This window comes from Pinus tabuliformis, chromosome 2_2 (genome assembly GCF_031772625.1).
Source record: "Pinus tabuliformis cultivar Carrire ecotype Pingquan chromosome 2_2, CPIR1, whole genome shotgun sequence".
NCBI classification, from domain to species: Eukaryota; Viridiplantae; Streptophyta; class Pinopsida; order Pinales; family Pinaceae; genus Pinus; species Pinus tabuliformis.
In genome coordinates, this window is record NC_142300.1 from 1,112,783,419 (window position 1) to 1,112,796,875 (window position 13,457).

The 13,457-nt window shown below is 37.1% G+C and overlaps 1 pseudogene across 1 annotated transcript in view; it reads right to left on the reverse strand.

Annotated features, from left to right (window-relative positions):
- The window catches only part of LOC149197299 (uncharacterized), a 289,735-nt pseudogene that overhangs the window by 244,409 nt on the left and 31,869 nt on the right, over positions 1–13,457 (reverse strand). The window contains exon 4 of the transcript XR_016254749.1: positions 1,828–1,928. The product of XR_016254749.1 is annotated as an uncharacterized LOC149197299 (transcript). The remainder of the gene's footprint in view (positions 1–1,827; positions 1,929–13,457) is intronic.

A 13,457-nucleotide genomic window follows, 5' to 3' on the forward strand; every position in this document is an offset into this window, starting at 1 on the left:
TGACAAGTTGCACCCTTTTCTACTAGCAGTGGGCAAGAAATGTATGGCATGTACCGTAAGAAACTCCACTACACTAATGAGGAATGTTGCAAAATGCATCTTAGGAAGGCAAAGATCCATCTTGTTGGACAACAACAAAAAGAATGAACAATCTGAGATTGATGTTAGCAACCCCAATTTCACCAATCCACAGTTGGCTCTCATGGCCACAAACTATATTGCTAGCAACAGGGAAGCCCTCTTTCCTCACAACTGCCATATCAAACACAATGTGGTGCATCTTGATCACGGGTAATGGTAGCCAACAATCATATCTCTTAACAGTTGTTGGAGAAAATTCAACCAACTCCAGTTCATCCCATGTCGTATCAACTTAATTGCGTCAAAGTTGCAAAGCAGCCAACTCTGATCAAATGCTGAAAGGTAAATATTTCTGAAGGATCTAAATGCACATTGCTTTTCCATGATATTGAAGTAACAGGAGAGTCTAACAATCCATAGTAATGAACTAAATTGCTTATTTGAAGCAACATCAAATCTGATCAAGTCTCAAAAGCTTATGGTGGTCGAGGTGCATCTGGGAGAACAAGCACGCACTTGGTGGTAAAATCAGATTTAATTGTTGGCCTTAACAACCCAGCAACCTATTCATCAATGCAGTGATTTTCAAAGCTGCTATTCTGGAATCTGAAGCGATACTACCCACTTAAATACAAGGACACCATGCTCACATATTGGTTACATCTCCAATAACAACCCAGTCATGCTGACATTTTGGTTACAGCTCCAATAACAACCCAGTCAGACTGTCCAACAATACATTGAACAGTTCAACCCATCTCTCCAAGTTGGAGGCACAAGATCCTGAAGAGACTCTCAAAATCAAGTTTATTTCCTATTTTTATAAACAAGCTAAAGCTCCTGAAGAGATTCTCAAAATCAAGATATATTACTGGTTTATTTCCTATTCTTGTAAATGAACTAGAGCTCTTACATCTTACCTCCTTAGAACATGTTTTCCAGATTGCTTAAAAACTTGAAGCGAAAGGACACAAGGGACTGCCCAAGTAGTAGTCTTCACAATCTTCTTAAGAGGGTTCCATATATTTTTCTTCTTCTTCCCCTTTTCCCTCAGCCCCTAGTGGCCAAAATGAAGGGGCAACAATTACCACCTTTTTAAACTGCTCGACCACACCAATGATAAATGTCAGACATTGCATGTTAAGAAAGCAAAGGTCCTTTTTTGTCAGACAACAAGTGTGAAGAAGAAAATGAAGAATCTCGAAATTGATGTTAGAAATCCCAATTCCTCCAACCCCCAGCTGGTTGTCTTGGTCAAAGGCTATTCTGGTAGCAATAGGGAATCCCTCTTTCCACACAATTGCCGTATGACACATTTAATCATCAATAACAGTGCATACCCATATATCCCAACAGTTGGTGGAGGAACTTCAACTACCAACTTCAGCTCATGCAATGTCGTAGCAACTTAAAATTGCAGAGCATCCAACTCTAGAGTCTAATAACATGCAAAAACAAATGTATGCTAAAAAGTAAATAGTTATAAAGGATCTGAATGCACATTGCTTTTTCCATGTTAATGAAGTAACAAGAGAATCCAGAACTCTATAGTAATGAACTCAAATAATATATCATACTATGCATCAAATACTCAATAAATGCCAAAAGTTCTATACTCTCAATGAAATGTTGATTGGTACTCACTTTTCATAATCATTAATTTCTCATTTAGCATGATTGCAAGGAAATTAAGATAAATCATAAAATACAATCATAGCAGTAAACTTAACCTCCAAAACTTCATACCTGCTGAGCTCGCCTAAACACTGCAATGTCATGCCCAGTGGCAGCAAATGTAAAATCTCGCCAACATGCAAGTGCTCTTATCTTTTTATCCATTTGAGGTCCTTCATCCAAGAAAGGCAATATTAAATGGGAACTGAAAAACAATCTGCATTACTAACTCACTCAAGCATCACATGATTTCTGAACCATATCGAAAAAAATATGAAAAAGACACATATTCTTGGAGAATTTAAACAATAAATGTTCGAGATCAAATATAAGTGGAAAATAAATTTCAATAACAAGCAGATCACCTACAGGCTACTAATGGTTTGAATCTATATTCAAACCTTCAGAAGGATTAGTGCTTCATTGATATTTTATTTTACATTCACTCAAGCGGCTATCCGGACTCCACATGTTTGCATATTTACTTCATAGGGCTCAAGCTTATGCTTGAATTAGGGTGCAAACCCAACGTTGCTGAACATAATGTACGAATATTCCTAAAGATTTATATCCACTTGTAAAAACAATATATATGCATCTTTGTAGCTACAAGTCAAAAATTATGAAATGAGATTAAACCACCAAGTGAGCAATCTGGGAATTCCACCTACTGAAATCATAAAATCACAAACAGATTTGTAGCAGCGACAGTTATCAAAAAACAAATTAGCTTGAAAAGAATGATTATAATGTCAAATACAAGAGAGAGGCACTTCTAGGTAGGTGGGTGCTCTCTTCAGTTAACTCACCTGCTAACTCCCCTAATACTTCCCTCATAAATCACATGGAGAATAGAGACAAACCAGCAGGTAAAGATGTTAAAATTCACTTTTAACTCTTCTAAAAGGACATTGACTATTCTAGGAGAGGTGCTCCGGTTAGGAGCTATACATACAAGAGTTCACCCACATGCACCAACTGACCTTGAGTAGGTCTGAGGTTCTCTCTAGGTGGGGTGTACTATGCAGAAGTAGTGAAGCACACTAGGAAGGTGCCCTTTAATAGAAGGTTCTCTCTAATGGAAGGTGCTCTCCCTTTTATCAAAGCAGACACACAATGATGACTGATCGCTACTTCAAATACAGTCTAAAGGTAGAAAACACTAGAATCTATAAAGTCCCTAAAAAATAGAAAATGATGCCAATGAAAGGAAATTATATGGAAAACATATTCAAAGCAACAAAATAACAGTCCCTCTTAGCAAGGAACGTGTTCTCCAACATAGTAAGTATGTCTTTCATCAAGTTGAATTTCCCCTTTGCTATGGGCTTGTTTAGAACATCAGCCACCTGTAAATATAAAGGAATATACACAACAATCACAGCTTTTGTTTGTACCCAAGCACTTAGGAAATGCTATATGATCTCCATAATCAACCCAGCAAGCAATTTGTGAAGCCAAATTAATTCACAACTAGCAGCTGAAGCTGCTAGGTACTCTACTTCTGCTGTGGTAAAGGAAATTGTTGCTTGTTTCCTGCTAAACAAAGAAATCATGCATGTGCCCAAACTGAAACAAGTGCTCTTTGTTCCCTGCATCTCTTGCCCAATTTGAATCAACAAAACCATGAAATAAAAACTCACCATCTTTTGTATATCGCATCTCATAATGAATAATGCCCTTCATACATCAATGCACATGCTTTGAATCTTTCCCATGAGACTGCCTAGGCTCCACCATGAATTGGCTTAATGTATTCACTGCACAGCACCATTACCAGATTCACCATTCTTAGCCTTGTATCCAGATCTGAATCATACATGCAGGAGATCAGCAATCCAAATCTGATTCCTCAAGGTTGGGTGTGATTTGATGTAAGATTCATTTTTGGATTTAGGCATCCATTTTCTAGCACTTGGAATTTGGATCCAAATTTAGGAATTAGTTGATAAGGGAATTGGTTCCCACTGAACTGATTCCCAAGGGTCTGGGATCTATGTTGATGAGCTAGATTCCTTCCTCCCTGAGCACATCTACGAGAGGAATGGTTTTCTTCTACATCAGATATTGATTTCCCTGCTCCTATTCGACAACTTGGTCTTGGTGGCCTCTACCGCCAAGGGCCTGAAAAGACAAATCGATGCACTGACCAGCTTTTGTGACCTTCAATAGCTGACAGTCAACCTAGGTAAGACCAAGGTTTTGATCTTCAATGCATTGAAGAGCTCTCTTACAAACTTACATTTCTACTACTGAGAGGCAAACATTGAGATCACGGATCACCACAACTTACACTTACTTGGGATTACAGTTCACAAGGCCTTCCAACTCGGCTCAGTAAAGGGTACAGTTCCCTGGCCATCATCTAGAGACAATGCTTCTAGGGTCAGTTCATGACATCTCATCCAAATTCTACATCATGGAGGCAATTATTAGACCTAAAATTCTTGATGGCTTTGAGGTTTGGGGGCCAAGCTTATTATAGACATACTCAGCCAAGGTGGAGATTCCAGACTCTACTTCTCAAATGCATCATCCACTGCAAGTAAACAGTGCCACAGCCTATTATTTAACCAGAGTTTGGTATCCACCCATTTTGCCTCGAAGTCAATTTCTGCTTGGTCTCTTTCCTTGTAGAGTTGGCTTGGTCTCTTTCCTTATAGAGTTGGGTCTTTCTAAGACTCTGCCACTAGAGGAGAGAGGTACTCCTACATTGCACTTTGCTCCTCTAAGGCTTTCGCCTCGAATCCCCCCTTCGGCAATGCACAAGGCTGGTTCTCAAAGGCGTCTCAACTTCTCCAATCGATGACTATCTCCCCAACGCCTTCTGCCATTAAAATTCTCCCTTGATGCTCCAAGCCATCTCTTGCCAACTAAACAGGGGTCGAATCAAGCCATCAAAGAGGATATCTACAGATTGTACATTCAGATCACTTAAACCTCACCGCCAATGAGTCTGGGATCAAAGATCTCCTTCTATCTAAAGCACGTTTTGGTGCTGCAAGATGGTACCATTGTTCTCCCCCCTTATATGTGTAGGCATTGGATGCACCTACTCAGGATCCCTTTGGGACAACCCCAAGTCGATTCTCATCAACTCTGGATGGAGACAAATAATCATATACCACGTTCGTTCTAATAAGATCTACCAAATGTGCCACCTACATGAGCCAGAGACAGAGATGCATCTCATTTTTGGGTACCCCTTATACTATGAGATCAAAGGACATTATCATTGCCTCTAAATGGACTCAGGCAGTTCCCTCTTTACATCCTTCTAGTACCATGACCAAAGATGCCTAGCCCTCTTCATTAGAGGGATCTTCAGCCATAGATCTTAGTTCCTGTACACCATCCCTTGCCTTGGGATGAGTAGGACGATCACCTCATACTTTCATGTTGATCCATCAAACCAAAGCAATAAGTGATGAACAAAGTTCCAAAGTGCACCAAATAGTAGAGTGATGAGACCCTGGGTCTCTCCTCAGCCCCCCACTCTAGGAGACCGATTGATATCATCGACATTAGTTTGAACTTTGGAGATGCCAAACCATACATCAGTCCACACATCTCCAGAGCATCAGAGAGATCAACCCCAGATGGATAAATAGTAGGGCGCCTCTCGCTTGTCAAATTACCTCCCACTTCTAGACAAGCAACCAAAGATTTATCCAAAGTTTATTTCTTTCAACCTCAAATGCTAGGAGTATCCCCTGCTACTACATTTCCCCTCCCGTCCCCCCCCACCCCCCGAGATCATACAACCAAACCCTGCATGCCTCTAAAAGACTACAACAGCAGGCCAATGCCATCAGACCTAGGAGACCTTGACATCATTGGCTCAATCATCATGTCTCTCTCACTCTCTCTCTCTTAACAGGCTCTTTAGTTGTCCACTTTCAGTCTTAGACAAACACACTCAGTATTTTGCATCATCGTACCTTTGGCACAATTATATACATGTGTTTTAAGGTTGTACTACTACAGGTTTCTTTTGTTCTTTCTTCATGTTATTTTTGGCATTATCTAGGAGCGGCACTTGCAATCCCACTTATATTCATACTGGTTGTATTCCAAAGTCCCATTGACCTACTTTTGTGGTCAGTCAATGGACATTAATAAAATTATATTTTCTTATCTGGCTCAACACAAAGAAAGTGGAAATCACAATTAAAAAGAATTAAATGTTAATACGATATTCATCATCTACTTTCTCCTTAAAGTTCTTTGCAGACATTGAATCCAGCTTTATCTAGCATATATAAATACAGAACTTCACCTCTCTCATATGGAACTGAGACAGAAGAAATCAATTAAATACTTTGGTCAAAGAAGGTTGGTTAGGCTAGTGATTCCAGCAAACTTTCTAACAAGTAGGCATAATGCCAATCCTAAAAAAATGTCAACAATCCATCACATACTGTTACACAAACCCTAAAGCAAGCCATGATTTCTTCCGTGTACACACTCTCTACCTTCAAAATTCTTTGCAAAGAAATGAAAACCCAACTCCTTTCCTACCAATCCAATGAACAACTAATCTAAGAGTGGAAACTATAATACTTATCACATAAGTAGGTTCCTCAATGCAATCTCCAAGAACTTCTCCGAGATTTTAAGCACTGTTGACAATTGTTTTTGCTTTATAATAATCTGGAGGATAAAATCACAAGAAAGCTATGTCTTTATGGAAGATAACTTGGTCACTTTAACCTGGGATTCATCACCTAGATAAGCACCACAAACAAGTTCAGTCTCAATGAGATAGTAGAACAACGCATCAGAAGACTAGATCAGTAGCAAATAAGCATTCAACAAATGTTGTTGGTTATGGTCATCTACTTCAACAAATTAGTCAAAATTATGCTTGTTAAGAAGGGATATTTTGGGAAAAGTAAATTGCTGCTGTGAAAAATTAGAGACAACCAATGGGATCATGGTTTAATAATGCAAAAAATCACATGTTTGGCAATCCACAAAGGTTAAATTCCTTTGAAGGCACAAATAAGTGGTTGGGACCAAGCACAAGTCCTGGGTGATTTTAACGGAATAGTACTGTCCTGTCATTGCATCTTAGCTCCAGGAAAGTGCTTGTGATTAGTAGTTCATGCTTTGGTGGCCATCTTTCCCAAAGGGAATCTATGATGTTATAATGTATAAGTAAGTTTAATTCCATAAATCATTTAAGATTTAATTTCTTTGTTTTTTAATTTTCAATATAGATTAAAAAATTTAAGTATATATTTATAAAAAAAAAGCAAGGGTTAGGGTTGTAATTCCCTGATTTCTAATTTCAGGATGAGTGTCACACCCACACTGGATTCTTCAACTGATTCCAATCGCACCCTTGGCTCATATAACTTTGTTGCATAGCATATATCTAGCTTGGTATTTACTAGGTACATCAGTGACCCAATCTGTTGTCTAAGTAGGATCAACCAAATCTGAATACTCTTCGCATTTTATTTCAGATTTGGAACAATAAGAGTAGCATCAATTTGCAGTGCAACATCTGAGATCTCTTCAAAATTTCAGAAGCATACTTCACTTGTCCAAGTAAGGTTTCACCTGCACACTGTCATACCTCTGATCCAATAAAATTATGCCATGGGCTAATATCCTTCATGTCGAATTCATTAGCCAATTCCTTCTTGCACCATGAGATGAGTTGATTAGAGTTACCTGTTTAAGACCATCTGCATAAAAGCCCAAACAAGTAGATCAGATTTATCATCAAATGGGTTTATCTCAGGTGGTTGGGAGGAATGATTATTATCCTCCCCACCCGGGTTCAATTCCCGCAAGTGACATGATGAGCTTTGTTGTAATGACTTTGAGCCTTGTAATTGAATCTGAGCAGTCCCTCGAGGGCTGGAGCATGTATCTTCCTCATATGGAATATAAAGATATTTCTCGTGTGGAAAAAAGATCATATTTATCAGGTATAAAAGAAAGAATTGCATATGCAAAAGTCTTGGAAAACTCCAACCTGTGTAGTGCTAATCAATACTAGTATACCATGCTTGCGGACCCCGCTTGGCCCATAAAGAGCTTTTTTCGACCTACATTACAAACATGGGTTTCTTGCCTATGTGTCTCCAAGTCTTTCAACAAATTTATGTGCACCTCTTCCCCAATCACACCATTTCGAAATGTTGCCTTTACAACATCTCATATACAGACAAACTACAACAAGAAGCCAAGGAGACGATGGTTCTGATAGAGGCATAGTTGGTAACTCATGCCATTCAAAAACGTCACAGTACATACATCTAAATTTCTAATATAAAGACTAGCTAAAACAACAAGCCAAACACATGATGGTTTGATAGAGTTATAACTGACAACTCATGCCATTCAGACATGCTGCCTTTATGTTCATAAAATATAAAGACCAACTGAAAAAGGACGCCAAGTACCTAATGGTTCTTATACCTAGCAACTAGAGCTAATGTCTTGTCATAGTCAACTCCCTCTTGGAGGACCATCTAGCAACAAACATGGATTTGAACTTTCCAATGCCTCCATCAATGGCATGCTTAATTTTGTAAATATATCTATAATGAATTACTAATTTCCCAATCTGTTTTGAAATTATCTTCTAAACGTTATTCTTGAGAAATAAATTATAATCCCACTAACATAGCATCATGTCATACATGCTCTAAATTTGCCTACTTGAAACTAAGAAGTTTGGTTTCAATTGCAAATATCCCAATTTTATCACGAAAAATTTGTGAAATTCCAATTTTTTGGACTAGCCGATGTTTGCCGATTTTTACTGATATTCTGGTGGTATCTTAATGTTTCCAATGTTCGCGAATTTTTACTGATATTTTCTTGATTTTTATGATTTTTCAGTCTTCTAGACCCTTGCCAATTTTATCCCAATGCTGATGTTTGCAACATTGGTTTCAAGAATGGAAGTCATTAAAACAACATAATTTGGAAACATGTTAAGCGAACGAGTCACTCAAAATGTAGATTTAGGTAGGCCAACCTGTTCCTTTACATCCTACAAGACTCAGAAATCCATCATGGCTTCCTACGTGAACTGAAGAGGATGGTGGGGCCTCTCCTTCTTGGCTTATAAGATGTTGATCTAATTCTGAGTTTTCCTCTGATTGCAGATATCAATTGGGAACATCTGGTTCTTCTTCCTCAATCACTACACGATTCAATCACACAAACGCTTAACCAATTGGAATCCAAATATGATGCCCTGGTAAATGCCATCTAGAGACTTAAACTAGCAGTAGAGGATAACGTAGAGGAATCAAGGGGTGGTTACCAGGCTAAAGAAGTTGATGAAGGGGATCCAAAGGCATCAAACCAGACTAAGGAAGCAACAGATAACCCGGGCACTCCCATCAAGGCAGACTCGAACAAGGAGAGCTAAATCCCAATCCTCGCACTGCATGGTGCACCTATCTCTCCCACGTTCTATTGATTGCCTAGATTATAACCTCTTTGGGCATAGGTTAAGAATTTGCTTTACTGATCTTAATTTTTGTTTACAGTAGAACATATGCCTACTAGATAGGCTTTTAGACAGTTTTTTAAGCTATGGTTGGTCTTCATAATTAATATTTTAGTCCTTGAATTATGTAAGACATGTTCTTTATCATTTTATTTTAGCCCATCAAATATATATAATGATTAATATAAGACATGTTCTTCATGTCAGTTTCAAAAGAGAAAATGTAAATTTTCAAATTTGAATTTGTGGCTCCAAATAAAGTCAAGTCGGCCCCAGGCAAAGAGACACCTATTCGGCCAGCCAAAATCAGTATATATATGCCAGTCGACTTCCTCCTTGTTGAAAATGTAACTATGTTCGGTCTTCATAATTGTCATTGTACTCATGTCATTATGTATATCTTATGTATCTATCAAAAGAAGAAAGAAAATTATTATTTTTCAAGCATGGGTTTCATGCTCCATTTAAGTGGTCATCTAGGTCAAGCATGCATTTCATGCTCCTAGGGTTTGTCAAGTCAATAAGAGATGTGTCATGAGTCAAGAGAGTCTTTTTCCTATGTATAAGACCCTATTGGGAAATTTGTAACAAGAAAGAAGAATTATTTTTGAGTCAAAATTGTCAATATTGACCTCCAAGACCAAGTCGGCCTTGCCAGTCCAAGTCGGCCTAGAAGAGGCTATTCGACCCCTTGAAAAGGGTATAAATACAAGTGATTTCAACCTCATTAGCAACCCTCATCACAAGAAGTTCGATCTGCAATAGAAGAGTGCGAAATTCAAGGAAGAAGCCAAGAAAGTCAAAGGAGAGAGAAGTTGAAGCAAGGAGGAAAGAAAATCGAAGTTCTGACCTAGTTTCTGGACTATTTTCTATCACACGTGTGAAATTCTGAGATGTTGCAGGGGGCGAAGTTGCAAACCTATTGCAGGTCCAAAATTTAGATGTTGGGGATCAAATTATGAGTTTGCAGAGGTTCTGGAAGGGTTTGACCCTTGTTGACTTGGTTTGATTTTGACTAGTTAGAAGGGCTTTTGTTGGAGGGCTGACTTGGTGCTTGGAGGAGGTCTTGGTCTAGGGTTTTTGGTCTTGTATTTCTCATTTGAAGTTGTTTCTATAAGAAGAGAAGAATTTGATTGGGTTTTCCCCTAAGAGAGGGGTTTTGCCCTGGCTGAGAGCCTACATCTTGTGTTCATTGTTTTTGTGATCTTCATTGTTTTATGTTTTTGGTAATTGTTTGATCATTTGATGAAAAAGAACATAATAATCACTATGGAATAAGTTAATATGATATCACAAGCAATTATCAAGTAAGAGAAATCATCCTAAGTGTTGACATATAGATTTCTCAACACTCCTCTTGGGCAAACATCTTCTGCGCATCCAAATGTAGAAGAAGAAGACAAGGACAAAGGAGGAGGGCAAACATATCGCAAGCATTCTCTCTCTCTTGTTTTACCTTGCACGTGTGAATTTCTGAGAGTTTTATGGGCAGCAGTTTATGGGCAGAGGTCTGAGTTTCTGGGCAGCAGCAAGGACGAGTTTATGGCCAATTTCTGCGAGGTTGAATTTCAGCCTAGGCAGATCGGACTAAGTCGAGTTGATTGGGCATCTTTGTGAATTGACATTAGGGAAATTTGACCAAGTTTGACCATAGTGATATTGCTGATCATTTTGACCTTGTACTTGGCTAGAAGAATTAGATGTATCACTTGTTGAACTGAAAATTTTCTCCAAGGAAAAGGTCGTTGGATTTTTCCCTCATGTGGGTTTTCCCAGGGTAAATTTTTGTCTCTTGTTTCGCTGTCTCTTTATGATCTACTGGTATTTTGTTTCTACTGTTGAGATCTTTTGTGTAATTACTTTATGATGAATGTGAATGCAAGAAAATATTGAACTAAGAAACCATAAGAAGTAATTATCAATTTAAGGGGTCTTTGAAAAATCAACAATAGGTCCACTCATAGATAGAAAAACACAACATATATTTCTTGAATTGCAGGTGGTTAGGCTAAGTCATTGGATTTGGTGAAGTTGAAGCTTCAAGTTAGAAGTGTGTTGAACTTCAAGTTAATCAAAATAAATTCGTTCTTGTTCATGCAATTTTAAGCAAAATTGAATGTGGAATTCGGAAATGAATCAATTGTTGAATAAATACATGGGATTTTGTCCAAATTTGGTCAAATTAGTCCAAATTCAACTTGAATTTGTGGCTTTAGTTTCCTTTCTTCATAAAAAGCAGAAAAGCCCTGATTCTTTGCCACTCCGAACATGGTTTTCATTTCTCATAGCTTGCTCTGCGCTATTCTCTCCAAGTTTCGACTTCAATAATCATTTGACATAAGTGAACAAATTACTTGATGATTACTGATACCAATGCACGATTTACAACATTCTAAGCTCATATGGAACCTAATAGTGTCACAAAAATTTACATCAAGACTTGCACTATGAAGAGCATTGAGCACCTAGTTGTAAAACTTTAGAGTCTTGACTCTCTACTCGACAACGCTTAGTTGACTCTCAACCAATGTTACATTTATTGTTATTGGCAATTTATCACTGGGGGTCCAAACTTTAAATCATCAGCAATTATCGAGAAAATTTAAAAAAAATACAAAAATAATCATTTTTTCTCAATGTTTTAACTTCTAAAACATCAACATCAAACAAGCACATTGCTACATAAATATGAAAATAAAATCGATATTTAAGATGTATAAGAAAATAAAATCGACATGTAAGATATATAAGATGTCAAGTGATACATCAAACATCAATATTGAGATATGATATTTGTCCCAAGTCATAAGATTAATAGAATGATACAAAATCATATCAAAATAGAAATAAATGTGTCTCATGAGAGGAATCATGGCAATGAAAACAACAAATTTCCCCTTGTTTACTTGATGGAAAATGGTCATAACATCCTCAACTAGACCAAAAGATTGGTCGACCAAAATATGCATAAAATATTCAAATTTTGAAAACAAATAATTCATGTGCATCCATATAAATCCAAATAATTATACACAAATATGCAAAATTTCTCATGTATCTAGCAAGGGCGCATATAACCAAAATATCATTGAGTACAAGCCATCTCTGAATCAAAAAAAGATCAGTAGAAAGGCTCTAAATGGCCTCTGAAATCCAAAGAAAATCATGCTACAACAAATAGATACATAACATCAAAATCATTGCCTACATTGGGATCCTCCTCATCAAGATCACCCTTTGAGCATTAAAATAAGATAGAAAAAGCTTAACATCCTAATCAATGATTTTGCTTGAGCAAAGTGTACATTTTTACTCGGTCATGAAGGAGGAGCTCAACAGTCAATGCCACCAACATCAAGGTGCATAGAGGGCTTGGTGATCTTGATTAAATGTTAGTTCCATACCCTCGTACATCACAAAATGTAGTAGAAACATTTCAATCCCGCCAATCCTAAAATCCTAAAAACTGTTAAGTCCGTTGAATGTTGAGTGAGATCTAAAATTCTACTTTCTCCATATTAATTCCAATGAGGTCGAAACCACTCTCAAACATCTTGAGTCAATTCATGGTAATGTTAAAAATTTAAGTAAATGATGAAAATGAAAGATAAAAGAAAATGAAACTTTTATTTTAAGAAGTTAATATTACCATTAACTACTAGGTTATGTATCTCATGAGATTAATCATGGGAAATGAAAACAATAGATTTCCCCCTGCTTGCTAGATGGAAATAGTCAAATTATCCTCACAACTCAATGCCCTAACTCACATTTAAAAAATTAGGGTCAAAAGAAAAAAAAAATTGTCAATAAGTTGAATTGACAAAGCAGGGAGATAAATTTGAAATTATTGCGATAATTACCTAAATTATCGCGATAAATTGAAATGATCACAATAGTTATTGTCAATATTATCGCCAAGCTTGGTTTTAGCGATATTATCATGATAATTCTGATAATATCGAGATAAGTGCAACACTGTTATCCACTCGATAACTCTTCATAGTTCACTTGGTATATGGTCTATCTTTCTTTATAAATATATATATATATATATATATATATATTTATTTATTTATTTATTTATTTATTTATTTTTCAAAGAATATTTATAAATCATATTTAATTATTTATCTTAGGTATATATTAGCCCCTAGGATTAGCTCAATTGGTTGAGTCCTCATTGTTAAAGCACCTTTGTTATTGAGAGGTCACGGGTTCA